The sequence below is a fragment of the Tamandua tetradactyla genome, chromosome 1, assembly GCF_023851605.1.
Source record: "Tamandua tetradactyla isolate mTamTet1 chromosome 1, mTamTet1.pri, whole genome shotgun sequence".
NCBI lineage: Eukaryota > Metazoa > Chordata > Mammalia > Pilosa > Myrmecophagidae > Tamandua > Tamandua tetradactyla.
This window is the reverse complement of record NC_135327.1, coordinates 103,066,514-103,081,741: the sequence shown is the minus strand read 5'-3', so window position 1 is coordinate 103,081,741 and position 15,228 is coordinate 103,066,514. Positions and strand designations below refer to the sequence as shown.

Sequence of the window (15,228 nt, the reverse complement as noted above, 5' to 3'; positions counted from 1 at the left end):
CAATAGACTTACTGACTCCAGTTAGATAAGTATTTGCTGTGTTTATTAAGTTGTTTATGTAGTGCAGTAGTACAAGTGATTTAATAAAGATAAGACTTAAGATAAAAGTCAACACACTTCCCACTCTGCAGCTGGTCCATTTCAAACAGTTAAAATAAATTAAAAGATAAAACATCGTTCACAAAAAAATTGATCATTGTCCAAGGGAAACATTTAAAATGGAAGAAAATCTTCTGTTTTCAGTGCACAAACATGTATACATATGTGTATGAAATGAACTTGTTATCCAGAGATTCTTTACCTGAAGGAAAGGGATCAGGGAGCCTATGTTGTTTTTTTTTTGGCATGGGCAGGCACCAGGAATCGAACCCGGGTCTCCAGCATGGCAGGTGAGAACGCTGCCTGCTGAGCCACCATGGCCCGCCCATGGGAGCTTATGTTTTGTAGGTGTTTTTCATAATGAGATATAATTTAAAGTACTTGCCATTGGTAGACAAGTTTAATGACCATGTTATTTAGAGCAAAATAATGGGGATCTTTGCATTAGATAAAATAAAATCAATTAATTGCTATTTATCTATCTTTACATATAGCTAGGCATTGCTGATGATAGCTTACAAGGCTATAAAATGTAGATGCTGGCACAGGAATTTATATAACATAAAATGGATCTGAATCTTGCCCAACTTTCTCTGTTTACATTGCTTTAAAATAAAAAAAAAATGTTTTGTTTTTACTTAATGTCTCTAGGAAATACTCTGACATTTGGAAAACAAGTAGAAAGAGTACTAATGGAGAAAAAGGATGTTTCTTTATGGTAGTCAAAGAATCATTTTGGTTGTGTGGATGAACTTTCCGTCCTCTGTTCTTTCAAAGCACCCGGGACATACCGCTACAATTTTATTATACCTTTTATTTAATTTTTCTACCTAAGGTCTACATCACAGTTTCTGGTATATGGTACATATGAAACAGATTATCTGAAGCGTTGTTCAGTTAAGAAATGGTGTCCTTGATTGTCCACAGTGAGCTCTTGCTGAATTCTAAGCCACTGAATTTGTTAATAAGATGTCAAGGCTGCTGTCACACAATAACAGGAATTGTTGGGTTGAAGCATGAAGCATAAGACTAATGACATCAAGTTCTCAGATAGTTCAGGACAAAACTATTTACCATAGTTTGAAATTACTCTCCTGCTTAAGAATTGTGTGGAATACTTATTGAAGGACACAGATGTTTTTCAAATGCTTGGTACCCACTGGCAATGGGCATTTACCCCTTCAAACGCCTGGAATGAGATATATACCTGTTCTGTGAACTAGAGAGCTGGCCTTTGAAACCAGGTATGGTAGATTGTTTAAGGGCCAAAAATGTGGGTGAGAGTGGGCCGTGGTGGCTCAGCAGGCATAGTGCTCGCCTGCCATGCCAAGGGACCCAGGTTCGATTCCCGGTGCCCGCCCATGTTAAAAAAAAAAAAAAAGTGGGTGAAATGAGGAAGTAGTAACAAAATAACTCCTTGGTGCTTCTTCCTATTAGATTGCAACCTAAAGAAAGGCTAAAAGTTGACCAGTGAACTTTATGCAGTTTTAAAATATGCTCATGTTAATCAATATTTCTTCAAATATCTGTAACAGTGCAAAATTTCAACAAGAGTAAGTATCTTTTCACCAAGTTGTAGGCAACTGAAAATGTTTCTCAATAAACCTTTTCCAGTCTCAGCCTAGAGAAATAATCATCTTATAAAAAAATAATGTTTAAGAGGATGGAAGAAAGAGCAGAAGATTGCAAAACCAGGCACAAGAAGTCTACCAGCTGTTAGAAAGTTCAAAAAGTCAATAAATGAAGCTAAATACTAGACTTCTAGTATCATTTTTCAGGTAAGATAAATAGGATCCTTTTCACCTTAAATTCTCATTTGACAGTATCCCAGCACATGTGTTGGCTATTAATATACTTGGGTAGCCTCGGGGAGACTTTCAAAAAGTGGTTCTTAAGACACTGATGTTCTTGTCTCCAGACTCATGAGTCATTTGGACACAAGCATTGAATTTAAGAGAGAGTCAGTTCCTCAGCATTGAGAAGCTGGTAGAAAAAACATAATTATTGTACTGAAGATTCCATAAATGTTCTTTCATTTTCAAAGTAGATTCTCACAACACTTCTCTGTGAGAATCAGAAAGCATTTGTGACTGAGTTTCCTGTGGGAAAGGAAAAGGGCGTATTCAGTTTGTCCTCAGACCCATGGCTCTGACCACCCTGCCCAGCCCTCCCCTACTTAAAAGGCAGGGAGGTGAAATTTTGAGCAGCTGCAGGTGCTCCACATTAGAAAAGACAAGAAATCCTATTCAGTAGGAAATGGACTATGACAATCTCTTTTTCATGTCAAGAGTTCTCTGGCATTGGAGATATTTTGATGAGAAGATATTTTGCTAAGAAAAGTCTAGAATCAGTTTTTAAAAGATGGATAGGTGGTTTTGAATTATTTTAGAAATTGCAGACATGTTTTTCAGTCTTGGTTTAGTTATGGAAGCTGAAGCAGAAATTGAAATAGGGACTCTATTTTTTAAACATCTGGCCCTAATACTACTTCTCCTCAAAAGGGCCTTCTTGTGTTTGTGTTTGTGTTGTGTGTTGTGTGTGCACACGTACTCATGCACACAAGTGCTCTTTACAGAACTGGTTCTTTTCAATTAAACATTACATAATTTGTTAAAAAAAAAATATGTGTTTCATGTCCACTACAAATAAGACACCATGCTGAGAACAGGAAAGGAGGCACAGCCTCACTCCCCAAGGATTTGATAGTATGGTGGCTCCAATTAACATATTTGTCATCTTTTACATTATGTTATTTTATCCTAATAGTACTTACCCTTAGTTGAGATGGTATTTTTGAATAGTCACTAACTACGTAAAAGACTTGATAGCATGGACGTGCTGGACCAGTTCGTAGGCTGTTGGTGCATGGCTTCCTTCAGCATAAAAGAATGAGTTAGTGCTGTACGAAACAACATTTGGTGAATGAACAGATAGAACAGAATATCCTATTAAAGTAGTGTCAGATTTCTGCATGTTTCTTACAATTAAATTTTCATTTATGCCATTGTAGGTAATTACTGTTTAAAATATCTTGAAATAACCAAAAACTGGATTAGGTCTCTAATGCTGCCACTAGGAAAAAAAATTTGATGCAGAAATGAAACATTTTAATTTGTTTTTTTATTTCCTATTGTAATGAACCTGTCTTGTGTCCATGGATTTTGTGCTGGTTGGTTAAGTGACTCAAGAAAAAGTTTTGTCATAGGATAATAGTTTTGTTTAAACTATAATATTAATAATGTGCTGAGAAATGCCCAATTTAATAGTATACTTTATGGTCAAAAGAATATATGTAATATCCTAAGGTGCTTCAATTCAATTTATAATAGCCAGTTCATAGCTAGACACATTACCCAATGCATAACCTTGGCCTTATGAATCAATTGCATAATGACTTCTAGGTTTCAACATCTCTTGTGGCCAATCATTTTTTTCTTTTTTGTGCCAATTTTAAATAGTTTTATTTAAGACATTGCATTTTCCACTTACAATACAGTACTAATAAAGTGCAATGTTACATCCTTTCCCTGTGCACATATTCCGTAGTCAAGTATTAAGAATGCCCAGGAATTTTGTATAGCAGCTGAACTGCTACAGAATGTGCTGCAAATTTAGGTCCTTCAATTTTTTATTGTGGAACAATGCTGAAGTATGTGTGCCAATTGAATTTAATCAACCTCTTCAATGGTGGGTCCAGAAGACACACCACCAGAAGGAGGTGCTCCACCACCAGGGAAGCCCCCAGGCATTCCTCCTGGCATGCCTCCTGCACTCTGGTACAGCTTGGTAATTATGGGGTTGCAGACCTTCTCCAGCTCCTTCTGCTGATGTTCAAATTCTTCCTTCTCTGCAGTCTGATTTTTATCAAGCCAATTAATGATTTCATTATATTTGTCAAGAATCTTCTGTTTGTCTTCATCATTGATCTTGCCTTGAAGTTTCTCATCCTCAACTGTTGCCTTCATGTTAAATGCATAAGATTCAAGTGAATTCTTGGAAGACACCTTGTCCCTCTGCTTCTCATCTTCAGCCTTGTACTTCTCAGCTTCCTGGACCATGCGTTCAATGTCTTCTTTGCTCAAACGACCCTTGTCATTAGTGATGGTTATCTTGTTCTCTTTTCCTGTGCTCTTATCCACAGCAGACACATTGAGGATGCCATTGGCATCAATGTCAAAAGTGACTTCAATCTGAGGTACACCACGGGGGGCAGGAGGTATTCCAGTGAGTTCAAACTTGCCAAGCAGATTGTTATCCTTGGTCATGGCACGCTCACCTTCATAAACCTGAATGAGCACGCCAGGCTGGTTGTCAGAATAGGTAGTGAAGGTCTGCGTCTGCTTCGTGGGAATGGTGGTATTGCACTTGATGAGGACAGTCATGACTCCACCAGCAGTTTCAATACCAAGGGAAAGAGGAGTGACATCCAACAGCAGCAAATCTTGAACATTTTCAGATTTGTCTCCATATAAGATGGCTGCCTGGACAGCTGCACCATAAACAACAGCCTCATCAGGGTTTATGCTCTTGTTTAGTTCTTTCCCATTGAAGAAATCCTGGAGAAGTTTCTGAATTTTAGGAATGCGAGTAGAACCGCCCACAAGGACAGTATCATGGATCTGTGACTTGTCGAACTTGGCATCCCTGAGGGCCTTCTCCACAGGGTCCAAAGTGCCACGGAACAGGTCAGCATTCAATTCTTCAAACCGGGCACGGGTTATAGAGGTATAGAAGTCGATTCCTTCATACAGAGAATCAATCTCAATACTGGCCTTGGTGCTGGAAGAGAGGGTACGCTTAGCTCTTTCACAGGCAGTACGGAGGCAGCGGACAGCGCTCTTATTCTCACTGATATCTTTCTTATGTTTGCGCTTAAACTCTGCAATAAAATGATTGACCATTCGGTTGTCAAAGTCTTCTCCACCTAAGTGGGTGTCTCCAGCTGTTGATTTGACCTCGAAAATTCCATCTTCAATGGTGAGAATGGACACATCAAAAGTGCCACCTCCTAAAGCAAAGATCAGCACGTTTCTTTCAGCACCAACCTTTTTGTCTAAGCTGTAAGCAATAGCAGCAGCAGTTGGTTCGTTGATGATTCTAAGTACATTGAGGCCGGCAATGGTACCGGCATCTTTGGTGGCCTGACGCTGAGAGTCATTAAAATAAGCTGGCACCGTGACAACAGCATTGGTCACAGTCTTCCCAAGATAAGCTTCTGCAATTTCCTTCATTTTTGTGAGAAACATAGACGATACTTCTCTGGATAGAAACTCTTGGTCTCGCCCTTGTATTCTACTTGGACCTTAGGCCTGCCTGCATCATTCACCACCACAAAAGGCCAATGCTTCATATCAGACTGCACAACAGCATCGTCAAATCTACGTCCAATCAGACGTTTGGCATCAAAAACCGTGTTCGTGGGGTTCATTGCAACTTGATTCTTCGCGGCGTCACCCATCAATCGTTCGGTATCAGTAAAAGCGACATAGCTCGGAGTTGTTCGGTTCCCCTGATCGTTGGCAATGATCTCCACTTTTCCATGCTGGAAGACACCCACACAGGAGTAGGTGGTGCCAAGATCAATGCCAACCGCAGGTCCTTTCGACATGGTTGCTTAGCGGAAGCCTGGCCCGTAAAACAAAAGCCCCAAAAGGTAGCGCCGCGTTCAATGAGCCAATCATCTTTTAACACAGTACTCAAATGAGAGAGCCAGAATCACTGAATGGCATAGATGCTTGGCCAGTTATTTTATGATTCTGGCTATTGAGAAAGTTAATATATCTCTGTTGATAACCATCACGTATTTCTAAGAGTGCTATCATCAAATTAAATATTATAGAGGTTAGCAGCTGTGTTTAAAATATTATTAGACAATGATTGTCAGAAGAAAAGTAAACTATTTCAATTCAATTGCCTTATTAATCATCTCATTTTGGAGTTTCCCAAATATCTACTGCATTTGGTGAAGAAAATAACACATTTTATTGAGCAGAAATGTGGCCCAATCCCACATGCCTTTCATCTCAGCATAATTGTACAAATTCATTAAACATTAGCTAAGATAAAAGTCAATATGGAAGAAAGGAGCAATAGAGATCTTTATTCAGAGCGCTTGTAGAGTAATCTGCCAGCAGCCATCTTACCTAACACTGGTTTATCTAATATCAATTTATCTACTGGCCAGTTTGTTTAAAATTCAGTCCCCTGTTGAGCAGCTTTGCAATTGTCTAAATTTTCTCTTTCCCTTTCCCTCTTCCATCCCCTCTATCTTTATAGCATTCTTTTAGAAAAAAGAGTTTAGAAAAAGCCCTAATTTGTCTTGATTCTGCTTAATGTTATGACATTTTTATAACTGATAGAACAAATTTGTATACCTGGAGATATCTTATTTATCTGCTATGCTTTAAAATATTTTAAGCATTTGAAAATGGATAGTTTAAAGACCCTTCAAAGTTTTATTTTAAGAGGCTCTATTTATGGTGCACTAAATATTCAGATAAATTTTACTAGTAAAGTAAGTCTAAGAATTCTGGATGAAATATTTAAAAAATAATTTAAATGCATGGCTGAATTTTATGGAAAGTAAGGAAAACCCCTTTAGGTCAGAAAGAAGAAGTTATGAATGCTGAGAGTTATGAAGACATTGAGATCAGAACCCACCTAGAGGCAGCTGTTGATCTTCGATGGCCTAGAACCTGGGCTACATCTCCAGGTGAGAAAGAGGCAAAGTCTGAGGATAGAACAGCTAGGGGAGTTAGTGAGAATCTGAATTGGAAAGGAAGAAGTAAAACTGCCCCCATTTACAGATGACATGATCCTTAATAGAGAAAATTCAGAAGAATCTACAGGAACGCGACTAGACTAAGAAATGAGTTCAGCAGCATGGTGGGCTATGATAGCAACACGCAAAAATCCATGGTGCTTTAATACACCAGCAATGAACAACCCAAAAGGAAAATCAAGAAAACAATTCTATTTACAATAGCAGCTAAAAGACTGAAATATCTACGAATATATTTAACAGATGATATAAAGGATTTGTGAGCAGAAAACTACAAATCATTACTGAAAAAAATTTAAAAGATTTATATAAATGGAAACATATTCCATGCTTGTAGATTAGAAGACTTAATATCATTAAGATGTCAATACTACCCAAAACAATTTAAACATTTAATGCAACCTCAAAAAAATTCCAACAACCTTCTTTGCAGAAATGGAAAAAACCAATCATCAAATTCATATGTAAGTGCAAGGGACTCCAAATAGCCAAAACCATCTTGAAAAAGAAGAACAAAATTGGAGGACCAACACTTCCAGCTTTCAAAACTTATTACAAAGCTACAGTAATCAAAGGGGGCGGTACTAGTACAAAGATAAGCGTAAAGACCAATGAAATAGAATTAAAAGAGTCCAGAAATAAATCCCCACATCTATTTGGCAATTGCTTTTTTTAGAATTATTTTTTTTATTGTGAAAAATAACACATATATGAAACAGTAAATTTCAAAGCACACCGCCACAGTTAGTTATAGAACAGATTTCAGAGTTTGGTACGGGTTACAATTCCACAGTTTTAGGTTTTTCCTTCTAGCTGCTCCAAGACATTGGAAACTAAAAGAAATATCAATATAATGATTCAGCTGTCATCCTCTTTGTTAAATCCTATCTTCTCTGTTATAACTCCTTTTCCTTTGATATTTCTCCCAGTCTTTAAGGGTGTCATGGTTAGGGATGGGTGTCAACTCGGCCAAGTTGTGGTGGCCGTTTATCTGATTGGGCAAGTACTGACCTGTCTGTTGCAATGAGGACATTTCATAGGATTAGGTCATGATCACATCAGCTGCATCCACAGCTGATTCCATTTGTAATCAGCCAAAAGGGAAGCCTTTTAAGGAGGACTCAGAGGAGACAGGTCCCATTCCTGCTTCGGCTGGTGAGCCTCTCCTGCGGAGTTCATCCAGACCTTCCATCGGAGTCATCGGCTTCACAGCCTGCCCTGTGGATTTGGACTCTGTGTTCCTGCGGTCACGTGAGACACTTCTATAAATTTTATATTTGCAAGTGTTCCCTATTGATTCTGTTTATCTAGAGAACCCTAACTAATACAAAGGGTAATTGGACCATGTATTTGGCAATTGATTTTTGACAAGCGAGCCAATTCCACTCAATGTGGAAAGAATAGTCTCTTCAATATTTGGTGTTGGGGAAACTGGATGCAAAAGAATGAAAGTGGATCCCTACCTCACAATATGCAAAGATTAACTCAAAATGGATCAGTGACTTAAATGTAGGAGCTAAAACTATAAAATTCTGAGAAAGAAACTTGGAAAATATTCCCGGGACCATAGATTTGGCAATGGATTCTTAGACTTTAAAGACTTTTGTGCATCTAAGCACAAACGTTATCTGAACAGTTTGGGAGATTGGTTGGAGATTGATGATGAAACAACAAAAGGTCTTCAAACGGTGACCTGGAATTCCTTCCCCACCAGAGGGAGAACATACAGATATTTGCCCATATTGACCTTGGATTTGGGGAAGAATTAAAAAAAAAAATGGATCCTTTGAGAATTAATTCTCACATGCTCATCTTCCCATGTGTTTAGTGTTAGAAGGCATACTACTTGTGTGGCAAAACAAAAACAAAAAAAAGGCACAGCTATATGATGATACTGTGAACCACTGATTGTAAACTTTGGATGATTACATGATATAGGAGTATATAATATATATATCAATGAAAAATAGAAAAATTTTAAAAAAACAAAAAAAGTGCCAAAACTGGAAAAAACAAAAACAAACAAAAAATCCCAGGCTGAAAATTTCAGTATGAAGGGATCCCAGGCTGAGATACTCTAAAGTTTCTGGAAGAGCCAAAGACAAATATATATGGGGAAGTACAATTTAAATCCACACCTCAAAGTTTCCCATAAAGTTCCTGGAAATATGAAATCATAATTGAAAAATCATTAAATATATGAAGCAAGAAGCCACATTATACACAAAATCTTAAGTAAAAAAGAAACCAGACTATGGAATTGTACCCACAGAAAATGTAGATTTTGAGATTAGCAGAAACAGAATATAAATTAGCATGATTATTACATTTAAAGTAATAAAAGGCTATAAATAGTATAATAGAGGAACAAGAGACTATAAAAATGGCCAGGCAGATTTGCAAAAGAACCCAGTAAAACTTGTAAAACTGAAAACTATAAAAATTGAAACTAGAAAAGTAAGTGACTGTGTTAAACATTATGCTACGCATAGCAAAAAATAAAACTAGTGAACTTAAAGGTCACTCTGAAGAAATTGCCAAGAATGAAAAAAAGAAATGGACAATGAGACGTGGAAGATAAGGTGGAAAGCTATAATGTATGTCCAGGCAAAGGTTTAGGAGAGAGTAGAGAAAAATGAGTAGAAAACAATATTCCAAGAAATAATGGTCATGACAGTGAAATACATTAATCCATAAATCCAGTAAATCCAAATAAATCTCAACAAGATACATAATAAGAATGCCAACCCTGTACGCTTTATGGGGAAACTGTCGAACAGCAATGACAAAAAGAGAAGATTTTTTAAAAACTATTTTTATTGAGAAACCTTCACAAACATACATTCCATACATGATGTACAATCAGTGGCTCACAATATCATCACATAGTTGTATATTTGTCACCATGATCATTTTTTAGAATATTTGCATCATTCCAGAAAAAGAAATAAAAGAAAAAAGAAAAAAACTCATACGTACCATATACCTTACTCTTCCCCTCATTGACCACTAGTATTTCAATCTACTCAGTATATTTACGTGTTGTCACCCCAAATATTTGTTTATTTAATCCATATTTTTTTACTCATCTCCTGGATAAAAGGAGCATCAGACACAAGGTTTTCACAATCACACAGTCATACTGTAATCATTGTATCTTTATGCAATCGTCTTCAAGAATCAAAGCTACTGAACACAACTCAACAGTTTCAGGTACTTCCCTCCACCCACTCCACTGCACTATAAACTAAAAAGGGACATCTATATAATGCATGAGAATAACCTCCAACATAATCTCTCAACTCTGAAATCTCTCAGTCACTGAAACGTTTTTCTCAATTCTCTCTTCCCCCTTTTGTTCAAGAAGGCTTTCTCAATCCAAAAAAGAAATTTTAAAAGAGAAAATATATTTTGAAACAGAAAAGTGAAAATAACATAAAGAAATGACAACTGGACTCATAGCAGATTTTTCAGTTAGGGTCAATGAAAGCAATAGGATAGTGAAATAACATCTTTAACATGTTAGAGAACATAACTGCAAACCTTAATAAAAAACAAAGAATTATTAAAAAGCATATTGTATAGCATAAAATAGTTAAAAGAATATCTGCAAATAAATAAGAAAAATACAAATTACCAAATAGAGAAATGGCAAAGGAAATGAATGTTTCAGAGCACAGGAACATGATTACTAATAAACTAATAAAATAAGAGTTAAAATAACAATAGAACAGCCATGTGCCCACCACCGGCCCAAAAATGGAGCCTTACCAGGATCCTCAAAGCCTCCTCAAAACACCCCACTTATCTCAGCCTTCTTTTTGCTCTCCTGAATGTTATTCTATTAAGGCCTTTGCTTTCCTTTATACTTTTACCATCTTTGTGTATAATTCAAAACAATATAATGCTTAGTTTTGGAATCATGCTCTAACATCCTTAGGTGACTTTCTATTTTCACTCAACATTTTATGAAATACATCCTTACTCTGTGTAGCTCATCCATTTTTCACTGCTTTTCGGTTTTCCTTTGTACTGCTTTACCATAACATTATTTCCATCCTATTGTCAATGCATACTTGGGTAGTTCCTTTTTTTTTTGCTATTAGAAATAGTGCTGCCAGGGACATACTCGTGTAGGTCCCCTGGAGCATACATCCTAGAGTTTCTTTAGGGTATATGCCTAGGAGTAGAATGGCTCTGTCATATCTTCACTGTTACCAGGGGCGTTGGGCGGAGTCCTAAGGGGAAGCAGAGGCATGGGTTTAGTTAAAGGAACCGTGGAAGGTGTTAATGAACCCGGGTGAGGAAGTGTGGGAAGTGATCACCACACTGAAGATTCAGTGGGAGGAAGCACTGTCACTGGAAGTGAGTGAGAGCTGGAGCTGGAAGAAGGGGCTCCTTGGCAGATTCAAAGTCCAGATGTAAGAGAGCGGAGAGAAGAACCATCTCAAACTATCTCTGCCCACTGCTCTCTGCCAATGCCTCCCGTTGGCCGAACCTAACCAGTGCAGGGTCCAAGTGCTGCCTTCCTCAGCTGTTAGCCTCCCGGAGCCCAGAGCAGGACAAAGCAGGGCACAGAATGAGCCTGGGAAGTGATCAGGCACAAATAGAGTAAAACCAAAAATTCTGTGAAATTATCTTCATAAGTGATTATACCAATTTATATTCCTGCTAGCAGTGAGCCAAGGAATGTAAGCAGTCTTTATAAACTGGAAAATACAAGGAAATAAATTCTCCCCTGAAGCCTTCAAAAGGAAAGCAGTACTGCCAAGTACTGACTAAAGATTTTAGCCTCATAAGATTTGTTTCTGACTTTGAACTCCAGAACTGAACGATAATTAGGATGTATTATTTGCGGACACTAAGTTTGTGGTCATTTGTTACAGCAGTAACAGGAAGCTAATACATGGTGACTGAATTGACTTTAGGAGAAATAGTCTTAAGTAGGAATCTCATACAAGTCAGAACCCAGAAGGCACGGAAAGGAATTTGTACTTGGGCTGAGAAATTGAAATATCTGTTTAGCCCTTTGTATTATAAAGTATTATAAAGTACCTCTGATTTCTCCAACTTTTTAGAGGCCTTATAGTAATCATTACGTAGTCATCTGTTTTGTGAATATTGAATACTGAGCCCTTGAATTTTAGGACTATGCCAATATGGCATATGCATTTAAGATGACAAATCCAGAGTTATGTCTTAGAGTTTAATTTGTTGCCTAATGTCAATATGTGATGTTTTATCTGAAATCAAAATTTGCTAAATTGTTCTCTAGAACTTCAGGATTAAGCTACATTGGTGTTTAATAGTGGATTTCTACATCAGGCATAGTTAGGGCTATTTGGGGAAACTGAGTCTGAAATTATGGTTTTTGACCTGATTTTAAAAGTATATTCCAATGAGGGAAAATGAGACAAAGCAGAAATAAATAAGAGGGAAAGAGTGGAAAATATGAGGACTCACATTCATCTTTCACCCAGGATACTGTTATTCAATGATTTTTAATGGGTCTCCATTCCCCTAATTTGCTTTTTTTCCCATAAGATATAAAACTACAAGCAATATCAAGAGTAGTCTTTTAGCTGCTGAAATGCAATATACCAGAAAAAGACTGGCTTTTAAAAAGGGGAATTTAATAAGTTGCAAGTTTACAGTTCTAGGCTGTGAAAATGTCCAAACTAAAGCAAGTCTACAGACATGTCCAAGTTAAGGCACCAACGAGAGGTTACCTTCACTCAAGAAAGGCTGATGATGTTCAGGGTTTCTCTCTCAACTGGAAATGCACATGGCAAATATGGTGATGTCTGCTAGTTTTCTCTCTAGGCTTCTTGTTTTATGAAGCTGCCCCAGGGATGTATTACTTATTCCTCTCCAAAAGTCTCTGGTTGCATGGGCACTTTCTCTCATCATTCTGAAACTTTCTCCAAAATGCTTCCTCTTTTAAAAAGTTTCATCTCTTTCTAATCCAAGGTTAATACCCACAATTGAGTGAGTCACATCTCCATGGAGATAACCTAATCAAGTTTCCAACCTGGGGATTAAAAGAAAGGGTTGCTCCCACAAGACTGGATCAAGGTTGAAACATGGCTTTTCTATGTACCTTTTCTAGGTACATAATCCTTTCAAACTGGCACAGTTGTTGACTACAATGAAGTATCAGTCCCAATCAATACAATCCCACAATTTGATTGTGTGAAACATTACTTCCACCTATCAGTGAACCATGGGGCATCATTTATTCATAGTATTTCCAAATAAATAAATAAATATTTATTTGTATAGTTTTGAGGAACTTTTAATATGTAAAAATGTGTGTGAACAGAAGAGAAGCTATCTCAAGACAAAAATACTTTGTAGTCTCAAATGCAGATTATTAAGTACGGAATATTTGGTTGAAAATAAAAGGCTAATTTTGAAAATCAAGATTTCAATTTCCATGATCTATTTTTTCCATATAGACTCTGATTTCTCTCTACATTGCCACAGGGTGCCTAATACAATGTCTGAAATATAGTAAGCACTCAATATTTGTTTGGTATCTTCAGCCAGTACTCCCACAGTCATGTGTTCTAATTCTGAGTCCTCTTTACTATTCATGAGTAGCTGACTTATGGGAGTTTCCAAGATGTTCCCTTAGGAAGCCTAGGGATGCAAGTGGGAATATAAGTGGGAGAAGGGCAAGGCTTTTCTTATTCCTACACACTCACTGGGAGGAGAAGTATAAGGCCATCATGCCGAAGAAAGACCTTCAGCGCCACAACCTCAAGGTTGCTTCTTGTGGGAGCTTTATTGTGAACACAATGGATGGGTTGATCTACTGTATGGCGGCATCTTCTCGGAAAAGGTTGTTTCAGGTAGAGGAGTCTTCAAATATCCTGTGTTGTGATGTATCTTCCGATAACCAGTATCTGATCACAGGCTCTAAAACCAGAGCCACAGTTTACCAACTCTTGTACTGAAGGTTTCATGCTATGGTTCTGGCAGCAAAAGCTCAAAGAAGGCCAGCCACTACACCATCTCATACCACCCTCCCCCCAGGCTGGCTGCCTAATCCTTGCTAGCCAGTCATTTCCCTCCCGTGACTTCTGGCTTTGGGCTAGAAATTTTGTGAGATCCAGCTTTTGTAACTAATAAAATAGCACAGCATAAACCAAAAACTGAAGTGTTCTGTGTCATGCTGAGGGGGTCCTAGGGAGGGGTATTGGGCCATCGCACAAATATGCATGAAACTACTGCAAAAATGAGAACCAGCTGCCAAAATAATGCAACAGGTGGGTATGTGCTGAAGTATTTATGTGTCTAAAATTTGGAAAATATAGATAATTGTTTTAGTTTGTAAAAGCTGCCAGAATGTGAAGTGCACCATGTACAGGCCCGTTGCTTGTAGGTGCAAAAAGGGCGCAGCTCTGGGTTTGGTCTGGGAGTGTCAGGTCTGTGGTGGCCAGGAGCGGAATGGCTGGTGCCACTTGAATAGCCGCATTTGGGTTTATCTGCCTATCAAGAGTTTTCATTCATCATGGATGATCTGTCAACAGAAGAAATTCAGCTGAGGGCTCACCAGGTTACCAATGAGTCTCTGGAAAGTACAAGGAAATTCTGGGTTTAGCCATTGAGTCTCAGGATACAGGAATCAAAATTATAACTGTGCAAGATAAACAAGGGGAATAAGTAAACTGCATTGAAGAAGGCATGGACCAAATAAAGACATGAGAGACGCAAAAGAGACTTTAATGTAACTGAACAAATGCTGTTGACTTAATGTCTGCCCATATTATAGGACAAAGAACTTTGAATCTGGTAAGACCTATAAGGCAACATGGGGCGATGGTGGAGACAACTCACCTAGCAATGTAACATCTGAGCAGCACAGGCCGGGTGACAAATGGTCAGCCTCAGCAAACAGCCACAGGAGCAGTCACAGGCAAATACGTTAAACATATAAATGATGATGCCGGGAAAGATGAAATGGAGGAGAACATGACTCAGGTGGGCAGTATCTTTGGAAATCTCAAAAACATGGCCTTAGACATGGGCAAGGAGGTTGAAGATCAAAATCAACAAATACATCGGATCACAGAAAAGACTGACCCCAGCAAAGACTGTACTGACGTTGCCAATGCCAGAGCAAAGAAACTCATTGACAGCTAAAGCCACCTGTACTTCTTCATTATTTATTCATTTCCCTAGCTCCTCCTTCAGAGTTGCTACCTTTTCAGAATTTGAGAATTTGGTCCCATACTTTTATAATCATGTGATAATGTGAAGGAAGGGCCAGAACAGCCACGCTACTTTTTGTTAGTTTCTCTTTTTCTCCTGAGGGTAGACTGTACTGCTTCCTTCTGGTACGT

At 38.0% G+C, this 15,228-nt stretch overlaps 2 pseudogenes; one reads left to right on the top strand and one right to left on the bottom strand.

Moving 5' to 3' along the window:
* Nucleotides 1-3,526: 3,526 nt before the first annotated feature.
* Nucleotides 3,527-5,767, bottom strand: LOC143650990 (heat shock cognate 71 kDa protein pseudogene; annotated as a pseudogene).
* Nucleotides 5,768-14,396: 8,629 nt separating this feature from the next.
* LOC143685817 (synaptosomal-associated protein 23 pseudogene) lies at nucleotides 14,397-15,028 on the top strand (annotated as a pseudogene).
* The last annotated feature ends 200 nt before the right edge of the window (nucleotides 15,029-15,228 follow it).